At 40.2% G+C, this 13,149-nt stretch overlaps 2 protein-coding genes across 12 annotated transcripts in view; both read right to left on the bottom strand.

Moving 5' to 3' along the window:
• The window catches only part of LOC144481960 (zinc finger CCCH domain-containing protein 10-like), a 133,016-nt gene that overhangs the window by 21,967 nt on the left and 97,900 nt on the right, over positions 1-13,149 (bottom strand). The window lies entirely within an intron of this gene.
• The window catches only part of LOC144481963 (zinc finger CCCH domain-containing protein 10-like), a 78,216-nt gene that overhangs the window by 6,055 nt on the left and 59,012 nt on the right, over positions 1-13,149 (bottom strand). Inside the window, exons 2-4 of one of the 10 annotated variants that reach the window (XM_078201161.1) lie at positions 5,905-5,953; positions 3,451-3,529; positions 1,201-1,314 (exon numbers count right to left, since the gene is read on the bottom strand). The exons of 7 other annotated variants lie outside the window; for them this stretch is intronic. The gene's annotated coding sequence lies outside the window, so the exon portion shown is untranslated. Of the gene's footprint in view, positions 1-1,200; positions 1,315-3,450; positions 5,882-5,904; positions 5,954-13,149 lie in introns of those variants that run through there. 2 more of the 10 variants (XM_078201162.1, XM_078201160.1) reach the window with 2 other exon arrangements.

Below are 13,149 nucleotides of genomic sequence, written 5' to 3'. Positions count from 1 at the left end.
CGGCCTCTGATCTTCGGGTAAACGTTCTCCAAGGCGGCCTTCACAACACGACAGCGCAGAGTCACTGAGCAGAGACTGATAGCCAAGTTCCGCACACGAGGACGGCCTCAACCGGGATCTTGGGTTCATGTCACACTATCTGTAACCCCCACGACTTGCCTGGGCTTGCAAAATCTCACTAACTGTCCTGTCTGGAGACAATACACATCTCTTTAACCTGTGCTTAACCCTCTCTCCACTCACATTGTCTGTACCTTTAAGACTTAATTACCTGTAAAGACTTGCATTCCAACCATTATTCTGTAAATTGAGTTTGTGTCTTTATATGCCCTGTTTGTGAACAGAATTCCCACTCACCTGACGAAGGAGCAGCGCTCCGAAAGCTAGTGGCTTTTGCTACCAAATAAACCTGTTGGACTTTAACCTGGTGTTGTGAGACTTCTTACTGTGAAAATAAAGAGCCATTGAATCCTGTTCTAAGGCAAGGGTCGTTTAATTGGGATTTGCTCCCACTTTCCATGTGGGTGTCAAGGCCCAAGAAACAGAAGTTAAAAAGCTTAAGCGCAATACTTTGATTAAGATGGGGTGGATTAGATGGAAAATAATTTAAATAAAAATAACACCGAGGGAGAATGTGGATAAAGGAAAGAAAAAGCTAAAAGACAATCCAAGAATATTTGTAAAATATTTTGTTAAATTGTTTTAGGAATTTGTTTTTAACCTTTAATTATCCTTACTATTGTAATATTAGGGTGTGGTTCAGCACCATAATAGGCTGAAAACCTAAAAAAGGATGTAGTTAGCCTGGACAGCCTGAAATTTTCCCAGAATATGCAAAGTATAAAAAAAAGTTAATAACACTTCTCTATGAACTATTACTTCCACAATACTCTATTTATATGGGTGCATTTTGAATAGCTTTCCTTCTATTAATAAAACCCTGTTACGGTTCCAATTTGATCGGTTTTCCCAGTTGCAGGTAATGGGGGCATGCAGTCAAGATGGAAACTTACTAGTAAAACACAATAAAGAATTATAATAGAACCTTTTGAACAAAGCTCTCTAATTCCAGGTCCTATGTAATAACCAATTTTGTTACCTTCCTCCCTCATGCACCATTTCCTGACAGAGAAGGGTAACTTTCATGCCTTTCTGCAAGGCAAGCACCTCAAGAAACATGGGACTAAATTCATTACTTACTGTTTCTTTCTGCCATGTACTGGCATTATATTTCACCTTCAGCATACCACCTCCATCTCAACTCCAAGGTAAGAGGGTTATGGCTTGTATGACTGTCCAGAGGCAGTGTCATAGCTGAAAGTTACACCAATGCAATGTGTCACTCAGTTATGGGGAGCTACAGCAAATAATTGATGACAACTTTAACTGAATTATTGCCTTATACCATTAACTTAAATTGTTAAAACTTGGGCGGCCTGTGTAAACGATAAATGCCTGAAAAACTGGGAACATAGGGAGAGATGTTGAACGTTTTCTGCAGCGCACCTTTTGATAGACTGTTATCATAGTTTTTCAAATGGAAAAGCTTTCGGCTTATTTCTCAATTGAAACAATGACATAATTATTCTAATAATCTGATACAAGTTGTGTAAAGCATTGCAATACACAACATTTCCCTGTAACCTTGTTCGTGAAATAATTCTCCAAATCATGATATAACATCCTTGAGAAAGGACTTACATTTATATAGCGCCTTTCATGCTTTCAGGATGATCTGAAGCTAATGAATTGCTTTTGAAGTGCAGTCACTGTTGTTTTGTAGACAAACACTGCAGCCTATTTGCGCACTGCAAAGTTTCACAAACAGCAATTGCGATAAATGGCAAGATAGTCTGCTTTTTGTGTTGCTTGATGAGGGATAGATGTTGCCCACAAGACTGGGATAACACCCATACTCCTCAGATTTTGCGCCAGGGTCTTTTACACTTGCTCGAACAGGCAGATGGGACTGCAGTTTAACATCTTAGCCAAAAGAACCATTTCTGGCAATGCAGCATGCCCTCAGTACTGTGCTGAAGTGTCAGAGTAGTTTATGTGTTCAAGTCAGAGTGGGCTCAAACCCAGGACCTTTTGACTCACAGACCCAGCACACAAATGATCAAATCATGTGAGTGTCACAGAGAACTCCAGTGAAAGAAAGGTTGCAAAACAATACTAAAACACCAAGTTATCAAGACTAACATTTTGTGGAGCATATTACAGGAGTGGCATTTTCCTGCAGATTACATACTATATGTTAATCCAAGACAAGTGGGGGGATTTAATTTATTGTACATAAAAATCATGGGTTAAATTAGCAACCTCCTGGTCTAAGGAAAAACAGGTTCAAGAGTCTGTGCAAAAAGGTTGCAGCCCTATCTCCAACCCGTGCTTCTTTTGAAAGTGGTTTCCTGTCGAGAACACTGAACATGCTCACGTAACATTTGACTAAGTTAAGTGATCTGACCAGGCACTAAATCACTCACTCAGTTTTTTGTTTGCTATTCTATCTTATGAGGTCATTTAATCATTGACACCACTACTGAGGTATTGTTTTTATTTTGCCAGAAATAGTGGATTAGCAAGCATGTTTATAGAGGAATTACCTCATAGCTGCCAGAACATCACTATAATTATTCCCTTTTTTTTGCGCGTGACTCGTGGTACCTGGAATTGTCACTGTTTTTTTGCATCTTAGCCACTCACATAGATCTATTAATTACTTGCCAGGATAATGCAAAAATCTTTTTCTTTGCGCATGACTTGTGCTATCCAGAATTGGCATTGGTTTTGCTTATAGCCGCTTTCAGAGCTGTTAGTTGTTTGCCAGAAAAAAAGACATTGCTTCCAGTTTAAATAGCAATACGATAGCGAAGTAAAGCTGCAGCTCCAAAAATTCAGCATTATGTAAATCCTCCTGAACAATCATGCAGGTTACAAACCAGAAAGCCTGAAGATACCCCATGTTACTCTAGATTCATATTTAAAGCCAGCATTTTTATCTTTGAAGAAATTTAGCAACTAATGTTCAAAGGCTGAAACAAACATCATACAGCAAATAAAATGCAGGGAGAGTTTTTTTAAATATAACATTTGAGCGCCAAACTTCAGACTTTCCATCATGAAAATCTGAAGGAACCCTACTAATACCCTCAGAAGCAACAATCAGCAGCAGAGAATCTGGCTTTAATTAAGATGTACTTTCCTCCATTTGCCACGTTAGTGCAAAAACATCAGTGTGACTGCAAGCAGGGATTCAAATGACAGTTAACAGTTTAGCTTATATTAAGTAAAAACACACAATCCAACATTTGTATTATGTTCACTTGTATTGTACAAATTGCATTTTGACAAAAGTCACTTCAAATTGAATGAAAATCTTAAATCCTTGAGTGTCTATTACAGCATCAAGTATGGCTTTCACTTTAAAGAATACTGAAAGGAACCCACCAGAGTCCGATGAGACAAAGTCCCTTATGTTTTTATGGAAGGCAAAAAGCTCCAACTGTCCATAAAAGGATCAGGTGTACTGAGAGAAAAACAAGAGCAGAATTATTTGCAAGTTGCTGAGTTTTCAGGTCACCAAAGCTGAAAAGTAATGTGCTTCAGGCTATTCAGTACATGGAGTGTTTCAACCCTATTTCATGTCAAATACACACTTAGTTCTGTGTAGTGCCTCATGGGCATTGTGCTAGTAGTAATCATGCACAAATGGAAAGTGTGCACCATGGTTATCGCATTTTTAATAAATTTAGTGTGTGTGAGAAAAATTGCATAAATTTGATTACGCTCTGCTGAAATTCTTAACTTGTAGGCATAATTTAGTGTTTATGATACAGAAACAAAAGCATGTGCACCTTCCAATTTGCCTAATATCAGAGAGCGCCAAAAGGCTGATAAAAATCTCAGTAAATTTGCTGAAGTTTTGTTACTCGAGTGATAAATTGGTGCAAAAGAAATTCCAAGTGTTCGACTATAAAATCATAAAATGTGCTAGCACAAAAGCAGGCACCATCAAGTCTGCACCCATGTTTTTCTCCTCAAACCACCTAGTCTAATCCCACATTCTTGCTTGTTCTCCATAAACTTGAAAATCTCACCTTGTTTAATTAATCCACTCCTGTTCCACCCCAAACCTTTGAATATTCCTGTTTTCTCAACAATCCCAAGTTTCTTTCAAAATAATTTACGTGGGGCTTTGGAACTGAATGTATACTTGGGAGTTTGGAATTGGTTCTTATTCTACCACAGGGAAAGTTGCTAGCTGTTGGGTGAATATCTGTTAAGTGGTAAAAGTCTATTCCAGTCCTAAGGTTTAAAATAATATACAAATTATTGGTAAAGAAAATATATTAAAAAAGGAACGTAAATGAATAATTAAAGGATGAAGGATGGGCTGGTATTGGCCTCCTTATTCAAGGAAGGATGTAAATGTGTTGGAAACAGTTCAAAGGTTTATGAAACTAATAGCTGGATTGGGTGGGTTTGTCTTATGGGAAAAGGTTGGACAGGCTAGAGTTGTATCTGTTGGAGTTTAGAAGAGTAAGAGGTGACTTGATTAAAACATACAAGATCCTACAGGATCTTGACAGGGTGGATGTGGAGAGGATGTTTCCTCATGTCAAGAGAATCTGGAATCTGTTTAAAAATTAGGGGTCACCCATTTAGGACAGAGATGAGGAGAAATATTTTCTCAGAGGGTTGAGTGTGCCTGGAACTCTCTTCCTCAAAAGGCAGTGGAAGCAGTCTTTAATATTTTTCAGACAGAAGTAGATGGATTCTTCTTAAGCAAGGGAGTGAAAGGTTATCAGGGGTAGACTGGAATGTGGAATTGAGGTTACAATCATATCAGCCCATGATCTTATTGAATAGCAGAGCAGGCTCGAGTGGCCTACTCCTGCTTCTAATTTAATTGTATGTACTCTACTTTGAGGGGATTCAACATTATTGCACTGAAAATTTTCAACCCCTCCCCACCTCTGTTTCTGATTATCTTAAAGTTATGTTCCATTATTGTCAATCGTACTGACAGGCCACCCAACTCATGAAAAGTCTATCTTGATAATCACATCTCCTCATCCCTGGTTACATTCTAATGAACCCATGTTACACCTATTGCTTCTATAATTCTTCTTATAAACATGGCCAAAAAACTGAACAGAATACTCCAAGTGTAGTATAGCCTAAGGTTTTGTACAAATTCAACATCACTTTCTGACTTCAGGTTTAAATCGTTTTAACAAGTCAAGGATTCTGTTTGCCTTACTTATGGCCTTATTCACTTGGACTTCCACCTTCAATGACCTGTGTATCACACATCAAGGTCCTTCTATTCCTGTTAAAATGTTACTTTTTATAGCGTACTTCCTTTCTCTTTCTTTCAAAAGATACTATTTCTACACTGAATTGCATCTGCCAGTTGTTTGCCCATCTTTTACCTAAGTTCTCCTTTCACCATCGGGTTCCTGAACAGATGCAATCAGGAGAATGCTACTATTCCGAACAGGCCCTTGAAAGAACATAGCACTGGAGGACAAGAGAATGTTTCAGCTCAATTTCAGAAGCAGTGTTGTGTTTTTAAAACAACTGGTGACATCAGAATTTGCAGCATGTGTACTACTAATCACAATCAAATTTAAGCTAAAATCAGTATCTCTTTTTAAAAACAATGTTCAAGTCATGCCATGTTGTTTTTAATGACAAGCAGCACAGGATTTCTAGAATTTAAAGAACCTGTAAGACTCACCACCTGTTGCCAGCATTCCTCATTCTGCGCCAGCTAGGCAAACCAAAATCAAAAGGCAAGGTGACCAGAATAATCAAAATAAAGGTTGAATGAGACATAAGTATATGCACCTCTAAGTGAATTGAATGCAGAACCACAAAACTGAAAAATCTACTTACTTTCTTATTACAGAGTTCTGAGAACTGCTCTGGAGGTGCTCCATTGGACCTAATTTTCATGGTAATAAAAAAGGCACATTATACCACCTAGGTGTGTAACACAGTTAAAAATTCACTTAAAATACAACACAATTCAGAAAATAATCAAAGAAATATTACCTACATTGTAGGTCTTTCTCATTCTTCAAATAAAAGTATCCTTCATATACCTCAGGAGTACAGGTTAGCTACATGGACACAATCCCTTCAGACGTTTCACTTTGACGATGTTGCCCATGAACTTTTCCCATTCAGTACCCTTATAGTGATACCATTCAGTTGATGCATAATTTTCCACAGCAAGTAGAACAAAGTGTGATACATGATTGTGTTGTTTTATGTGGATGCAGAAACATGGTACATAACAATGATTCATTTTTATGGTACTTCATCAATAGGTGCTGTAAGCATGAGTGGCCATCATAAACACTATCACATTTCATAAAATACTTAGTTCAATCAAGTGAAAACAGTTTTGCAAAATGTAAAATCTAAACGTAAAGAATTCAGCTCTACTGAGCAGCAATGCGACAATGAAAACAAACTAGCATGAGCAAAAGCAAGGTGTCCTTACAGTACAGGAAAAGAGCATCTTGTACATGCTTTTCCTGAAGCAGGTGCTTCTTCAAAGAAGATATCCATACTTTGTTTTCCTTCAGCTGATAATCAGAACTTAGTTGTACTGTAAGCAGTGATGCATAAATGGCACAAAATAGTCAAATTGTGCAGCTATCATATGAAGTCTAGAATAGTTTCAATTAAAAGATATTGTTCATTAAAATGTAAACTCTCAGGATTGCTCTCTCCTACAGAGAAATAAAATCTGTCTACTAACATATTGAAATTCCCTTTCGCAATCTACCCACAATATTGTGACATGTTGAATGATTTTGTTTAAATTCATTACTTCTTTGTGTCTTAAAGAAATTAACATAGACAGAGAGAAGGTTCTCAGTGGTCTGTCAGGCTTAAAAGTAGATAAATCCCCAGGGCCAGACCCCATGCTGTTGACTGAGGCAAGGGAGTTTTCAATTCCACAAAAGAGGTACCAGAGAACTGGAGAACAGCCAACGTGATACCATTATTCAAGAAGAAAGCAAGGGATAAACCAGGAAACGACAGGCCAGTCAGTCTAACCTCAGTGGTGGGGAAACTAATGGAAGAAATTCTGAGAAACAGAATTAATCCGCATTTGGAGAGGCAGGGATTAAACAACAGTCAGCGTGGTTTAGTTAAACGAAGGTCATGTCTGACCAACTTGATTGAATTTTTCAAAGAAGTGACTAGGTGTGTAGATGACGGCAATGCATTTGACGTAGTCTATTTGGACTTCACCAAGGTTCATGGGAGACTGGTAGCGAAGGTCAGAGCCCATGGGATCCAAGGAAATGTGGCAAATGGAATCCAGAATTAGTTGAGTAGCAGGAAGCAGGTGGTGATGGTCAAGGGTTGTTTTTCCGACTGGAGGCCTGTGTTCAGTGGGGTCCCACAGGGATCAGTGTTGGGGCCCTTACTGTTTGTGGTTTATATAAATGATTTAGACTGGAACAGATGATATGAAAATTAGTGGGGTGATAACTAGTGAGGAGGATAGCCTTAGATTACAGGAGGATATGGACAGGCAGGTCAGATGGGCTGATCAGTGGCAAATGGAATTCAATCCATATAAGTGAGGTGATGCATTTGGGCAGGACAAACAAGGCAAGGAGGGACTACATGATGAATGGCAGGACCCTGGAAGCACTGAGGATCAGAGGGACCTTTGGTGTGCATGTACACCGGTCCCTTAAGGTAGCAGGACAGGTGGATAAAGTGGTTACGAAGGCATGTTATACTTGCCTTTATTAGCTGAGGCAGAGTGTTTAGGAGTAGGGAGGTTATGCTGGAATTGAATAAAACGTTGGTTAGACCACAGCTAGAGTATTGTGTGCAGTTCTGGAATCCACATTATAGGAGGGACGTGGTAGTACTGGAAAGGGTGCAGAGAAGATTTACCAGGATGTTGCCTGGGCTGGGGAGTTTTACTTGAGATTGGATAAATTGGGGCTGTTTCCTTTGAAGCAAAGGAGACCGAGGGGGGACATCATTGTGATGTATAACATTACGCGGGACAGAAAGAAACGTTTCCCCTTGGTGGAGGGATCAATGACTACGGGGCACAGATTTAAGGTATGGGCAGGTTTAGACAGGATGTGAGGAAAAACTGTTTCATCCAAAGGTGGAGGGAGTCTGGAAGTCACTGCCTGAAAGGGTGGTGAAGGCAGAGACCCTGATAACATTTAAGAAGTATTTAGATGTGCACTTGCAATACCAAGGCATACAAGGCTACGAGCCAAGTGTTGGAAAATAGGATTAGAATAGTTAGGTGGTTTGTCTTTGACCGGCGCAGACATGATGGGCCAAAGGACCCTTTTCTGTGCTGTATACCTCTATGACTAATGCCCACAGCTTAACATACCAAATAAAACCAAACCTAAAAGCATTAACATAACATTTTTGAGATATAAATTGGCATTTAAACCTATCCAAAATTTGCTTGTAAAGTTTTCTTAAGGTTTGAAACACAAGCTGCCAGAATTCAACTACAAACACAATAGCAGCAGCCCAGTGAGTAAATATACCGTATTGCTCGACAGACCAGGAAGTAGATTTAATAGTGCACTGTACCAGTTGTTATTCAATTAGCAATTAGATTGGTAACAAAAGCACTACAACTGACTGCAGCTTCATCAGGTGGGGGTGGGTCCAGACAGAATTGCATTAAATGGTCAAAAAGCTGCATTAATCATTATTGAACATAGCTCTCCAACCAAAATCCTAGGAATTATACAGGTTGATCTGCATTTGCAAATTTCTTTCCAAGACCAGGAACTACTGGAAAGATTTGCATCGGACTACAAAATCTACGATTAGGATTTCAAGACAGTTATGTTACAACTACAGTGCCAGAAACTTCAACATTTTAGAAAACCACTTCTACTTAGTGCTTCTGTATATAAAGGGACATTAATTTAGAAATCTTCATTCTGGGACCTTACACATCTACCAAAGTTCCATAATTGCCGGGCACATTCTATTTGTACTATCTATCCGCCCTATCTGATGCCTCAAAGTGATTGGCTTAGCAAGCTGTTCCACCCATTTTTGCAAGGCAACCCCCCCATTATCTAATTTACACGATGCACCTCAGCTAATTATCAGTATTTCAAGTCCCTGAACCTGCTTTTGCAGCAAATCTTGTATCTCAGTCCCAGATACAACTGGTCTTTCAGATCTCAGATACCAAAAAGTGGGTATTGTCATCTTCTGATTTGCAATGTTGCTTTAAAAAGGATCCTAGGTTTCATTTGCTATTAGTATAATAGTACTACACAATGCTCAAAATAACATTAAAAATCTTCCAAATCAGCAACTTGTTGTTAATACCTTGGGATGTCCCCAATCCACTTAACTGAAGTGGCTGGGCCTCCCAGCCTACAAAATAATTGCTCAGCTAAATATCATGACATTAGAATTAAATTATTTGAATTATTCACTTTTATAATCTTGGCCTTTCCCAAATCTAGATAAACCAATGTCCTATTATATCCATAGTGAGGGCATAAAAGGTCCGTTGGTAGGGTGGAAAAAGAATAATTTCTGTTTGCATTTTGTTGCAGCAGTTTCAAGACCATTACTTCTGGCTTCCTTCTCTTCTTTAACTGTTCAGTGATGGAAGTTTGAGAAAATTTAAGTGTAGTACTAAGAAGTATGAAGAAGACGAAAAAGTATAAAGAGGCAGATTATGAAGGTATTGAAAATGGGAAGTGAGGCGGCAAAACGTGGAAACACCCTTCCAAAGTGCAGGACAGTGACCAAGGATTCTGCCAATGATGTAATGGAATAGGGCAAGACCGAATGGCAGTAGACCAGAATCAAAGAGTGGAAGATGCAGGCTGTTTAGAGTTGCAGGTGATTTGAGAGTGGGACTGAGTAACTATTAGACGCAGATAGAAAAACTGCAGTTTACATATAGTGGTGCTTAGGAGGATGACAAGAAATATTTCCACTCAATGTCCCCTCTTGGTCTCACACTAGTTGACATTACAACTAGTTCGGTTGCCTCAGATAATGTTTCCACTACCGTGCCATCCCATTCCACAAAACACACCTTTTGAAAACTCTCAACATCCCATCCTCTTAAAAACCTACCCTGAAGCTATGTCCTTCAAAATTACCACCATCTCCCATCTGTCCTCTTTAAATTTACTGAATGTGTTGTGACCTCCTAAATCTGTGCACATCTCTGCTACGTCCACCTTAATCTCTCCAAAATGGTCTTGGCTGCTCTCACCACATCAAAACACCCTCAACCACACGCACAATTAACATTCTCTGTGACTGCGACTACTGGTGCATTACCCGTCTTCATCTTCTGATTATCACCCACACTATCCTTCACTAACATCTCTCTCGTCTAGCTTGGTGGATTGTACTTCTTGGTTCCACTCTTACCTAGCCACTGAACCAGGAGCAGCTACTGAAATAGCTTCTCTTCCTACTTCAACTGTTCACTGCCTCAGCATTCAATTCAACCGGAGATGAGCTTTTCTGCTCTCCACTACAATGACTATTGATTTTCCCTTGGATAGGATCACCTTCCTCTACCCCTAATTTAGTCCATCTGCTCTTGTAAAATTCATCTGCACATCATCATCTTTGAATTCCATTACTCCACTGCTCTCTCACTCTCTTCACTCAGTAAACCAGCTTACCCAAAACTCTACTACCTGCTTCTCATCCGGCACCAAATCCTAACTGACTTTTTAAAAAATCTAACAAGCACTGTAACATATTTCAAGGTTAAAGGTACTTTACGCAAGTTGCTGCTGAGACTGTCAGAGTAATTCCCTCCATGGTGGATCCATTTTTATCACGCCAACTAATGGGATAGACACACTTTTAACGCACAGTCCCCCAAACGTAATCACCACTATCAAGTATCATTTACACACACTGCACTGTTTTGGGATACTTGTTGAATATTCTAAGTCTGTCTATAAATAGGGACTTATCTTTCCAAAAGTTGTAGTGGCTTGTCCAACTTAGCACATAAACACCGATATAGCGAAGTCAGGATAAGAATCCCATCATGGTGCAATTTGAATTAAAGACAAATCTAGAATTAAAAGTCTAATGATGACCATGAAACGATTGTTGTACAACCCATCTGGTTCACTAATGTCCTTTAGGGAAGGAAATCTGTCATCACGGCCTACATGATCTACTCCAGATCCACAGCAATGTGGTTGCCTCTTAAATGCTCTCCGAAATTGCTGAGCAAGCCACTCAGTTCAAGGGCAATTAGGGATGGGCAATAAATGCTGGCCCAGCCAGCGATGCCCACATCCCATGAATAGAAAAAAAAGCAAAGCACCAGCCATGTACACCAAGTTAGAAAGTAGCAGATGTAACTGAACATAAAGTTAATTCTGTTGATGTGCATTAATTCAGCCAGCATGAAAAAGTGCAGTTGGAGAAAACTGAAGGATGAGCTCTTCAAAATGGAAAATATTTCTAGAACACAACGAGATCCACCAGGAAATTAAGCACAAGATAAAGCAGCTTGTGCAAGAGATGTGGAAAAATAGCTATGCAGTGACAAATCAGATAAAAGCACCAGAAAGGCTGAATGAGGTTGCAGATGTAGGGTGATGGAAAGATTTGCAAAGAAGGACAGGTTTATGAAATGACCCACATGCTAGGAAAAATCTGTATTTTATTTTGTGCAATTTCCCTTCAAGAACAAATTGGGCTGGGGATTAATTTGAAACCAATTTAACTCGTTTCCTGATTAGGATATTAGGTTCCAAGAAATTCCCATGGGATCTGGGTTACCATGGGAATCAAGTTAAGAAGCAAAGGGTAAAGCGAAGTGGGGGGCGGCGGGGGGGGTCTCTGCGGTCAGAAGTGTCTCCAAGCTATGCTTCACACCTTCACAGAGGCATATCGAAGAATTGGTCTCCTGCCTCAACCTCACGAAGACTTGAGTCCTTTACCAACCCGCTCCAGGGCAAGATCGGTCTCCCCATCAAGATCAATGCAGAAATTCTCCCAAATGTGGAACATTTTCCCCATCTGGAGAGTGCCCTCTCGTCTAAGGTTGACATCAATGCAGAGATCCAATATCATATCCAATCTCCAAGCGCCACCTTCAGACGCCCAAGGATGAGTCTTCGACAACTGTGACATTTGTGCTGACACCAAGACTCTCATGTGCAAGGCAGTCGTCCTACCTCTTCTATATGGCTCAGAAACATGGACCACATACACAAGGTCCTGGAGAGGTTCCATCAATGCTGTCTGAGATAGATTCTCTGCATCTGCTAGGAGGACAGGCATACTAACGGGAGCCAAAAGCACCAGCACTTAAGCCATTATCATCCGAAACGAACTCCACTGGGACGACCACGTGATTGGGATCAGTGTCCTGACTGCCAAAGCAATTCTTCACCCAACTCAAAGGCGGCTTTCAAACAAGGAGGACAAAGGAAGCACTAAGACACCCTGAAGGTTTACCTCCAGAAATGCAACATAGCCATCAACACCTGGGATATCCTTCTCAGAAGAGACCTACTTGGAGGAACCTCTTGATTGAAGGGACACAATTCTTCAAAGACACGCGACAGCAAGAGGAAGCCCGGATGAGGAGCCTGAGAAAGGAATACCAGTGATCTAGAGTCCAAGGACCGAACCCTCTCTGAAATATCTGCCAAGTGTGCAGTCGAAGATGTGGCTCCAGGATCAGGCTCAACAGCCACTCAGGACCCACGAAACTCGTGACTAGTAACACGAAGTTTCATAGGTGGACAATCATAGTGAGTGATCATCGGGGGGGGGGGGGGGGGGGGGGGTTGGCCTGGTTTTTTATAAATCTCCGCATAAATTCCCAGTGTTCTGAACTACCAAAGAAAAAACAAGGCAAAGCTGTCTTTAAATTGAATAGTTTTCTGTTTAGCAGTCTTTGATCAGATCCTGGTGTTGAAGCAGGTCTCTTTGAGAATAGAGCAAAGATTGTGTTACTGTGCGTGTTATACAGTTGGAAAAGACAGAACACGGAATACAGAAAGAGCGAGGGATGGTGGATTAGATAATACCTATCGCAGCTCGAAGTGGCGCCAGAGCCCACCAGACCTTTTAAAGGAATTGGAAAAGGGAGTCTCTGGG

The sequence above is a fragment of the Mustelus asterias genome, chromosome X (assembly GCF_964213995.1).
Source record: "Mustelus asterias chromosome X, sMusAst1.hap1.1, whole genome shotgun sequence".
NCBI lineage: Eukaryota > Metazoa > Chordata > Chondrichthyes > Carcharhiniformes > Triakidae > Mustelus > Mustelus asterias.
The sequence above is the reverse complement of the archived record's forward strand: the minus strand, read 5'-3'. Positions and strand labels throughout refer to the sequence as shown.